Source organism: Caretta caretta, chromosome 7 (assembly GCF_965140235.1).
Source record: "Caretta caretta isolate rCarCar2 chromosome 7, rCarCar1.hap1, whole genome shotgun sequence".
Lineage (NCBI taxonomy): Eukaryota > Metazoa > Chordata > Testudines > Cheloniidae > Caretta > Caretta caretta.
In genome coordinates, this window is record NC_134212.1 from 5,689,766 (window position 1) to 5,701,443 (window position 11,678).

The following is an 11,678-nucleotide window of genomic DNA, read 5'->3' on the forward strand; positions in this document are numbered from 1 at the left end:
GTAATGGGCAGGACTGAACTGTAATAAAACTAAATATTCATGAATATTAACAATCATATATGTGTTAAAAGAAAACACCAGGGAACAGCCTGCAACAATGGAAAAATATCGTTAACCTCTGCTGCCATCTGCTGGCATTGATGTGCCAATGCATGCTTACTCCTAAACCAGAGACCATTGATGTAGCTCACGAAAGCTTATGCTTAAATAAATTTGTTAGTCTCTAAGGTGCCACAAGTCCTCCTTTTCTTTTTGCGAATACAGACTAACACGGCTGCTACGCTGAAACTTGATGGTAATTGTTATGCCAGGGCTTTGGCCAGTTACTCTGGTTTTGAGTTGTGTGAAATATTCACATTCAGCTTCTGCTCTGACTGATCTTGTGTTTGTGGCTTGGTACATGCGGCATGTGTAGACACAGAGTAGGTAGCTAAATACGTATGGCTAAAAACTCTCCTTGCTCCCCACATCAGCTATTCTTTTCGCCAGCAAGCCTAATGTCCCATCAACTTTATTTTAGACTTCTTCAGGAAGGAGGTGTACGGCTTGCCAGATAGCACGGGGTATGTTTTTTGGGGGGGAGCAGTAAGGCACATACCGGAGACATCACAATTTCTTCCCTCTGGATGTTTAATTTTGTTATTCTTCTCTTAAAATATTTTTTACTGGAAATAAATCTTCCAGCAGATGCTTGCGGACTTCCTGCCCCAGGAAACCAAACTGCAAGGTTTATAGAGCATTGTTGAAAACCGAGGTCCAGATCCTTAGCTGGTGTAAATTAGCATTGTGTAATGTTGCCAGCTCTCAGGATTTTTATCCTGAGTCCTGGGATATTTGCATTCGACCCTTGAGAAATGGCAAAACTGGTCAGCTCATTGGCTTCAGTGGGGCTGCAGCAATAGGATCAGGCCCTCCAGGCTGTGTGAGTCTCAGAAAGGTGGCTTTAGTGAAGGTCGCTTTGCAGAGGTATTGAGGCCCCGCTCCAATCACCTGAGAGGTGCTTTCCCTCCTGGCTACTTCGTTTTCAACTAATTGACTAATGTTGATTCCTAATGGTCTTCTAGCAATATCTGCAGGCACTGGTCTTGGACCCAGCTCTGTCCCTCCAGGGGCACCTTGACCTGATCCTTGGTTCTCTCTCTCTGAAACAACCCCCTTCTCCACCTTCTCTCTCCACACTCTCGAAATCTTGAAGGGGGGTCTGAGGGTTCTCAGCTTTCCTTCCAGAAGGGAGCTAATCTTTTGGAAGAGGCCTATAGCATCCTGAGGCCATCCCTTCCTGCCCAACATCTTGACTGAAGAAGAGATCTATGTCCCTTTTTTCCCTTCTGAATGTTTTTCTGTGGTACAAGGTCAGACTCTGTCTCTCCAGGCTGCACCAAACAGGTCTGGGCTTTGTGTACTTCTCAAGATCCAAGATGGGAGGTCTGATTCCCAAAGCAGAGAGACTTGCCCAGGTGAAGCTAGAACTAGCTGCTCGGCCCCTGGGTTCAAGCTTGGCAGCTAGCCTAAGATGCTGCCCATGCAGCGGCGTCCATGCTGCTAGTCCACATGTTAGTATGAGTCTGTCTACCCAGGCTGGAGATCACACCTCCCAGCTGCTGTGCAGCCATAGGGGTGAAGACTTTCTGGGTATCTTAGCTATTACTTTGGTAAAATCTGTGAAACCCTAGGCAGGCTTTCTCTTTGGAAGAGCCCCTCTTAAGTCCCAGGATGAGGGGTGGTGGGAGGGGTGTGTCAGGTTCTGTCTATGCTTGTAGCTAGGGATGTGATTCCTATCTCGAGTAGCACACCCACACTAGTTCTCATTGAGCTAGCTCACTAAAAATAGGAATGGAGTCATGGTAGCATGGACCGTGGCAAGCAACAGCTCAGGCTAGCTGCCCTGGGTGTAAATCGTCAGGGGGAGAAATTGCTGTCCTACTAAATGACAGGTTTCGGAGTAACAGCCGTGTTAGTCTGTATTCGCAAAAAGAAAAGGAGTACTTGTGGCACCTTAGAGACTAACCAATTTATTTGAGCATGAGCTTTCGTGAGCTACAGCTCACTTCATCGGATGCATACCGTGGAAACTGCAGCAGACTTTATATACACACAGAGAATATGAAGGTATTGTTTCATATTCTCTGTGTGTATATAAAGTCTGCTGCAGTTTCCACGGTATGCATCCGATGAAGTGAGCTGTAGCTCGCGAAAGCTCATGCTCAAATAAATTGGTTAGTCTCTAAGGTGCCACAAGTACTCCTTTTCTTTTTGTCCTACTAAAGTGTTGTTCACTTGCTGGGTAAGGAATTCACCACAAAATGTTTAGCTGCACATCATGGCATTTCCCATAGCTCTGACAAACGTCTTTATTATCACCCCTAAGTTACCTCAAGCAGGACATTTCTCGTAGTGATGAACCTAATACGTGCAAGTGAACAGAGATGAAATTCCTGAAACTTGGCTAAAAGCAGGTCTGAGACAGAAGCACCCACTTCAACATCTGCAAATTGATTGGACAGTCTAAAAGTGTCGCTATTAGGATGCTGAGAATCTAAACTAGTCAATTAGCTTACAGTGAACTAACTATGCACCATAGGCAAATGCATGTTTCCGACTCTTTTAGGAGCTACAGAAAAGGGGCACACAATGATAAAATACAGCAAATCAAAAAGAAAAATGGGATTGAAAAGTAAGTAATACTGATGACTTCAATACAGCTATAAATTGTGATCTGGTAAAACACAAGAGGATGGCTATAATACTTTGAAACAGGGCATAGTATGTTTGATGCATTGGTCTTTAAAGGGAGAAAGTCATTATACAATTTTCAGCTCATGCTTTAAAACAAATGGAAAATCCCCACTGAGTTAAGGCATTGAGAATGCATACAAGGTAATTGGAGAAAATCTAGCTCGTACAAAATTGCAGATGTTATCTGGAATGCTTTAATTCAAACAACACAGATCTCTTTGCTTCCTGCCTGAAAGGGGTTTAGACTTAATAATAAACTTACATATTGAGTTGGGATTAGATATTTTTGTCTCCACGTCATAAGCAAAAGGACTGGGATGATCAAAATATGTTTTATTATTTTTAAGGTATAACTTAAAAATATTCAATGCCACAGACAAAGGTAGGGGAGATGTTGTGATTACTCACATGTAACAACCAATAGTTCATCGCTCATTAAACACTGTATGTATTTACTGTCCTATTGCAATCAATACAGAATTTTTTTGTGGCATGATTACTTTTCATTTGTATTGTGGTAGCACTTAAACTCGGGCATGGACAGGAACCCCTGTACAGACGTGGAATAGAAAGATGGTCCCTGCCGCAGAGAGCTTACAACCTAAGGAGAAGACAGGAGACAACCATTGGCCACATCAGACAGACGGGGTGGACGTGGGGAAGACAATGAGACAACCCTGGCCAGCATCAGAAGCTGTGGTCTCAGTGCACGCCAGCTGCCTGACCACTACGAAGATATTTGTAGCCACCGTGGCAGAGGTGAGGTTTAAGCGACTGCCAGGATGTCTCTAAATTCACAGAGAAGCAACTTGGCTACGAAAGGGTTCGTGCTGACCATGTGCATCAGTGGAGTTCAACTAGTTCCCAACATTACTTTTTAAAAAAAACCCACAAAAATTATCCATCTTCCAACCCCCCTAGACATTAAAATGCCTGGTGATAAACAGGTAAAAGACCTAGCCAGTTCTCACTGCATTTAAACCTTTCCCTTCCCATCTGACTAGCACCAACTCCTCAACCTTCACTCTGCCCCTAGGGTTCATTTTTTTTTTTTTTTTTGGAAATGTAAATGAACATCAGAATGACTAAGAGTATTGTGGCCCAGGCTGTCAGGTAATGGAAAGGGGCGGTGGGGAGAGAAAGCAACACGATACTGCATTCTGCCCTGGTGAGGTGAACGTACCTCTGTGTAGAGCCTTGAGGAAATACTTCTGAATGTGCAGCCAGGTCAAGCGTTTGCTTCAGCCTGGCCCAAACTCAGCAAGAAACACATTGCCTAAGGTTGAGTCAGCAGGAAAGGAAACAAACAGCCTTAGCCAGCACCGGCTCTAGACACCAGCAAAGCAAGCACGTGCATGGGGCTGCACAATCCCAGGGGCGCTTTTGGAGCTTGGGACAGCAAATTTTTTGCTTGGGGCGGCAAAAAACCTAGAGCCGGCCCTGGCCTTAGCTTATACGCCACAAAAGAGCTTTCCTTTATAGACAAGGTCTAAGTTAAGGTGTGAATTTAAATTGCTATATGCCAGTGTAAACCCCCATTTGGACATTCTTACTCTAGTTTTTGGTTTAGTTCAAACGCCTTGCCAAATGGCATAAACTGAACCAGCCAAAAAGCCACTCTTATACAGATATAAGCCCCTTTTATTCCCGTATAACTTTCCCATGTAGACAAGGGCCTTAAGGAATCTCTGGTAAAATTAATCTGAATTAACTAAAGGTGTGAATTTAAAGTGGATCAATGAACTGCATTAAATCCCTGTGTGGATACTTATTCAGAATTGAAGTGGCCTTAATTCAGTTAAAACCAAATTAAGGCAACTTTAATTCTATCTGGAAGTGCTCACACAGGGGTTTAGTGCAGTTTAACTAATCCACTTAAAAAGTTAATTCAGATTTCTCAAGTGTCCTCATGTAGACATGGCGTTATGAATCTTTTTTTAAGTAGTTTCCTAGTTCTTGCTTCCTGACTGCATGGTATGGGCAAGTACTTCCCTCTTCCTCAGCATTCTGCTAGCTCCTAGTGAGCCCAGTTCTTGCTTTCCTTAGTGTGGGGTTTTTACAAACCACTTCATATATAGTTATATCTTCCCCAGTAGGGCTCTGATTCAACAAAGCACTTAAATTCCATTGAAGTCACTGCTTAAGTACATGCTTAAGTGCTTCCCCAACTCCCACACCCAAAGTACTGAAAGGCAATTATTCTCCTTGGCAGCAGATCAACCGAACAAAAGAGAAATGTTGGCATTTTGCTAGCCTGGAGAGATTCTGTGTGAAAAATGTTAGAAAACTTTTCAGAAGTGAACTTCCGACCAACTTTCAAAACATCGCCTCACTTTAAAAACTCCTTTTCTGTGTTCACCGTATTTCACAGAAGAAAAAATGGTGCTGGATTGAAATACAACGTGCTGGGTTTCTGGTATATTAGTATTTGTGGGGATGTCAGAGGTGAACATTTATTTTCTTCCCACCTTTTAGTCATTTAAAACTTCTCTATGGTCATTACATTTTCAATAGGCCATAATAGGAGAAAATGAGCAAAAAGCCCATTGAAGTTTAGTGGCTGTCCCAGTAATTTCAAGGGGGCCAGCATGTCACCCATTAATGGGTTGTGTAGATGCTCAGCTCTTGTAAGGGTTAGGCCCAATGTTAGACATGGGACTTTAAAGTATCAGGGGCTAGCCATGTTAGTCTGTATCCACAAAAACAATGAGGAGTCCAGTGGCACCTTAAAGACTAACAGATTTATTTGGGCATAAGCTTTTGTGGGTAAAAAACCCACTTCTTCTTAGTCTTTAAGGTGCCACCGGACTCCTCATAGGACTTTAAAAAAACCCTTTGTGTCAGACGCAAGGTATTTGAATTCTATACTTACTGCATGTAATTACTAATAATTTTTCTTTGTCTCAGGTGGTACAGAGCTGTGTCTACTCTTACTGAAACGAAATCTCTTGATACCAAAGAAGATGACTCCTCCAGTGGAAGTGACTCAGGTTGTCTTGAAATCTGTGAAAATGAGAAAAAAAGGTTTTATGATGCACATGAAGACAACAATGGGAAAAATGCTTCTGTCCTATTGAAGAACACATTAAAAAACTCAAGCTACATGATGATGGCCCTGTAAATCTAACCAGCTACAGAGCAGGGGACTTTTCTGGAGTACACAGACGTCTTCCAAAAATAATTAAGGAGTTGCCATCTCCCAGAGGATTTCCAAAAATGAGAACCTAGAATCTTTCTCAGAATGGTAATTTATTATTGAATGAGGGCTCAGTCCTGCAGTCTCTGTGCCTCAATTCCACCCCCTCATTAACCTCAGAGATGGATTTTCTTCTCTGTAGCAGAACCAGGTCTTCTGAGTGTGTCTGAGAAATACAGGACTCATTCATGAGAGCTAACATGGCTCTGAAACAAATACGGACCTTTCAGAAGCCCCAGAAATCTTCAGATTTGTTAACTGTACTAAAATATAGTAGAAGTTCTGAGTTTAATGTTTACATGTGCACACTTTAGATCAAAGTTTTAGCACTGTTTCTCTGAAAAATGGTGCAGGGTTTTCAGAGGGGGCTACCCCATGCTTTTGGTGTCCCTAAGCCTCTGACTGCCAGATGCTGGGACTGGATGACCGGGGATGGATCACTCGATAATTGCCCTGTTCTGTTCACTCCCTCTGACGCATCTGATGCTAGCCACTGCTGGACGACAGGATACTGGGCTAGACTGACCATACTAGGCCAGACCAATGGTCCTTCTTATGTACACTGCAGAACTGGTGCAAGATCTTGCAGGCTTCCATCAGATATGCTGTTTGATACTGCATGGCAACTTTGCTGAATAAAATGTAGTCGCTGACTAATAGCACCCTTTCATTCCAAGAAATCAGCAGGGCTGGTCTACAATTCAACCTTCGCTTCTAGAGGTGATTCTGTAAAACAAACCATGTTATGCTGTTAATAACTACAACTCGACAAACCTGGGGTTTGGGGATGAGATCAACTGTAGGATCCATCAGTATGGGTTTCCAGGGACACTGCCAGGGGGTTTTGTACCCGTCAGGTAGGCTCTGAGGAAAACTTTCAAAGGTGTAGGAGGAGTTCTCTTTTCAAAGCGACCATGGCACTTAACACTAGAGCCACACATGGGACGTAGACTCAGCATTGCAACACCTAACTCCTCGATGTCCTGCTGCCCCATGGAACCTACTGCCCTGAGCTAGGTACCCAGGCTCCCTATACAATGCATGGGGAGAGTTAGGTGCAGCCAGCATGCTCAGCAGGGAGGAGCCTAAATTAGCCACCTGGAAATGCCAAGGAGAGGGTGTGAGGCCTAAACCCTGCCCCTCAAAGGGACTTAGGAGCTTGACTGTGGACTGGAGGGAGGTGCCTCTCTGCACTCGGGACTCACAGCTGGGACTCCTCTCCAGAAGGTAGGTGCCTAAGCCTTTCTTGCAAAAAGAAGAAGAGGAGGAGGTGGTGGTGGTGGTAAAGGTGTTAGTGATGCATAAATGACAACATGAATCTGATTTTAAAAAATACAACTTGGTTTTAGCTGTCCTGAGGCATTCTAGTGACAAAGCTAGGGGAACCTGATTTTTAAATGTGTGGCCCTAAACTTGTGTCCCCAAGGGGCCTGTTGCAGCACCTGGGAAACCCCAGAGAGCACAGTGCTTTGGCCAGGCTCAGGGCCAGCTTTAAGGGTGCTGTGCAAAGCACCCTCACCGGGCCCGGTTTGGCCCTCGGTGATCTTGTCACCTGATTCTGTGCTTTTAACTATTGCAGTGCTCCCGCTGAGCTGCAAGCTTCTCTGGAGCAGAACCAGGTCTTCTGAGCTGAGCAGCTCCCCGCAGACACACCTATTAAGCCCCCCTCCAGCTAGCACACAATTGCACATACTTCTCCATAGCAGATTGGCCCAGCTGCAGCTACATCCTTCCTTGTCAGTCCCCAGCATCTGCCACAGATTACCCCAAATTCCTGATCTGAAGAAAAAAAATTAGGAAAAGAGGAGTTAATATCTGGCCTGTCATCTAGATAGGAACTCTCCTTTGCATTTAGAGGAGACAGGCTGGATTAGGTCAATAAGATCTCCTGCCTTGAGCAGAGGGTTGGATTAGACGACCTCCTGAGGTCCCTTCCAACCTTGATATTCTATGATTCGGTGATCTTTTCTGTCTCTGAATTGACTTGATGTCTAATGTAGATGTTTGCCATGTTGGGCCCAGCATATGAGACAGACAAGGTAGGAGGGGTAATCTCTCTTATTGGGCTTTCTGCCGTTGGTTGAAGGTACAGATGTTTGAGCTACACAGAGCTCTTCAGGTCTCGGGAAGGAAATCAGCATTTGAGCCAAATACCAGTGGGGACAGATTGTTAAGCGTTAGCAGTGACCCATGTTGTAGGAGGCTACTTGAAAGGGAGCAGGCAAAAAAAGTTGGATGCAAAAGGGGTTTGAGGTGGCTGGCCATTGAGAATTAGCAGGCAGGTGTATGAGAGTGTTGCAATGAGACATGAAGCCAATGTCCCTACTGAGTCTGCTTTTGGTGATTAGCTGGTGTGAATTGCAGGGCTAGTCTACCCTAGAAGCAATACAGCAGCACCAATGCAGCTGTAACGCCTCTGGTGAAGGCGCTCTAAGGCGGCGGGGGAGAGCTCTCCCGTCAACTCAATCACTCCATCTCCGCCAGCACCGGGAGCTGTTCTGGTGAGAGATGCTCTCCCGCCGATATAGTGCTGGCCATACCAGCACTTAGGTCGGTGTAACTTACATTGCTCAGGGGTATGGATTATTTACACCAAAGTAAGTGATCGTGTAGACGAGCCCTATGTTCCAAAGCTTGCCTTTTGAAGGAGGCAAGCTGCAGATTTTCTGAGGCCGAGGACTGATAGATGGAGTGCTCGCTTTGTGGAAAGTCTTTGCCCACGGGTGATATGGTGTTTTTTTGTCTTTTATCGCTTTTCCATGCGAGTTCATTCAGCTTGTCTGGTATCGCCCCCATAGTTGTTGGGGCATTTAGGGCACTGGATGAGGTACACCACAGGTGGTTGTGATAGGCGTGTGTAGGAGCCACGGATCTTGAAAGGTGTGTTGTACTGTAGTGGAACCGGGTCATGCTGGAACGGCATACCAGGGAGGATGCCTCAGGGAGGAAGCCATTTTATTCTCAAAATGACTTCCTCCACACAGCATGACCTTGCACGCTCCATACGTGCCGGGCCACGGCAGCAGGGACACCAGTGGCCCTGAAACATTTTTTATAGTTGGGGTGCTGAAAGCCGGCGAAACTGCAAAGCCCCCTTTTTACCTCGTGCCCCTCCTTACCCCTGTCTGTGTGGGGGTGGGAGCAGGACTGCGGCTCTGGGAGTGGGGGACATGGACAGGGGTGAGATGGCCAAGGCTGGGGCCGCTGCTGGGGATGGGCGCAGAGTCCCAGGCGTGGGGCTGGAGGGAGCAGAGCCCCGTGTAAAACCTGGGGGTGCTGCAGCACCCCCCACACCCATAGTTCCCATGCCTATAAGGGGCAGAATACCTGCACTTAAAATATCAGGACTGCTCCACTGGTGATGTGGGGGCTATTGATCATCACAGTAGTGGAGATATGTCTGCAGGTTTTGCATCTGTTCTGGCAGGGTCTGCTGCTGCTTTGAGTTGGTGTATCCGGGTCTGCAGGGATCTTGCTTCTGGTGGTGATGTGGGTCGGGGGGGGATTGTTTGAAGGCCAAAAGAGGGGGTTTGGGGAAAGCTCCAGGAATCTTTATGACAAACAGTCTGAACCTAGTAGCTTTTTAAATGACATTTTCCTGCTGAAATTATTTCCTTTTAAACCAATCCCATTCTACTGCAAAAATCAGCCACTTATAGAGGCATTCAAGCTTCCGGCAATTACCTTGCATTGAGCAACCTGTCTTCCTGCTGAGAATACCAAAAGAGAACATGCTTGCTACCTGACGTGTCTGAGGTTCATAAATAGTCTGAATTTGCTCTGTTTATAGCATTGCAGGCTGGAGCTGTAAATCCTGAACCTAGTCCTATATGTTACCAGGTTTACTGTGGGGTATGCTCATTTATCAGGGTTACTAACCAGGGGGTGGGGGTGGGGGTTCTGTAATTCTGTCCGTGTACTGCTTGTGTGACCTGTGTTCTCATACGGAGCTCTACTTCTCCCTGCTGCAAGTTCCCTCCCAATGGAGCCATCCTGCAGGACCTAGGTGCCCCAGGGCTGGGGTCCTCCAGCCCCAGAATCAGATGAACACACACATACACATTAACAGAGCGCATCTGAGTGGACCGGGTCAATCAGCACTCCCAAGCTGACCCCTTGTATGCCCCTGGACTCAGCAGGCTGGGTTGAACAGCACTTCCAAGCTGTCACCCTCATATGTCCCAGGTTCAGCACATCCTTATCCCCACTTTCACATTACAATTGTTCTGGTAGTAACCCACTTGATGAGCAAACCCCACCAGATTTTTGGGCACTACAGGGATCTTTAGCTTAGTTAGAGCAAATGGGGAAGCCAAAAACACAAAAGAGAGAGAGAGAGGGAGAGAGAGGGAAGCAACCAGCTTAACCATAAAAGTTATTTATTGCCAGGTAATAACCATACAAGGAGAGCCAAACAAACAAAACAGTTACAATATTAAATCTAGCTTACATATGATTACCAAAGTCAGTTTAGAAAACTATAACTGATCACACAAGTCAGGGTTAGAAAGCTATACCTAGAGTAGGGGGGAAAAACAGAGAGAGAGAGAGAGAGAGGGATGAGTTCTCACCACTCCGTGAAGCTTGAACTGGTCGGGGTTCCTAGGTGGTGATGGTGGCTGAAGGTCTGGAGTGCTGGAGACAGGCAGAGTCCCCAGCACAGTCAGTCAGGAGAAGATGAAGTCCCAATGGAACTGATGCAGATTTTGGATCCAGGCATCAGAACACTTACTTGAGCATGGGTAGGGGTTTTTGTAGGGAAACAACAATGGTTCAAGGGAGAACACTAGATTTGTTTATGGGTAAACTGATGGCTCAAGGGAATATACCCAAGTTGTTTTGTTCAGGCTAGACAATAGGAACGGATCATTCCTGGCTATGGGCGGTGTTCCTTCCAGGGGGCTCACAATGCAATCAGGCAGCTTCAGTGTTTTGGATACCATTAAAGGATTTATTGCTAGAATTGGTCTGATAACCACTGAGCTGGGTGTGTGCAGGCGTAGGTTCATTAACATCTGGAGCAGAGATCCCGCATCATGCAGTGCTTCCCTGCTTTTCTGGTCCCAGAGTTCAGTGCGGTTCTTGCCTTGGAATCTCTGTTCTCCATTCTGTATGCTAATAGAGATGCTTCCCTGGCCTATCTTTGATGCAAATGAGGCTAGGGGAGTTGCCTTAACCCTGTCACCCTTGTCTGGAGGGGTTTACGTGTGACTCCCACAGCCTTTCCATTGCTTTTTGTAAGCCTTTCTTCTGATCAGTTTTGATTCAACGAGAGGCTGGGGGAGGGGAGGGGGCGTGTCCTCTGTGAGTCAGACAGGCTGGATACTGCGACCTAGTTCCCCAAGAACACAGAGCTGACAGGTAACATATGTGACACACCTTCTGAAAATAACACACAGAGTCAGTTTCTATCAAGAAGCTTCTGATGTTAGCAATGGGACGTGAGTGAGTTTGGCTACTGGAACGAGAGCAGAAGATAGAGGAGGTCGATCACCAGCACTGTCCCTGGAAGGGATTAGTAAGTAATGAAAGGTTTCACTGAGCTTGTCCAGCATTAGAACTGCCAGCCTCCAGGTTTCCAGTGTGTGTGTGTCAGAGCATAGGAAGAACTGAAGCAAGGGAAGAGGAGGATATAAAAAACACAAATTACTTTATGTTGGCTGAGCTTCCAGCTGTCCGTCTCTAGCTCAGAAACTGCACTGTGATGTTTCTAAACTCTCTCCATCTCTTTTTCTTTCAAAGCAAC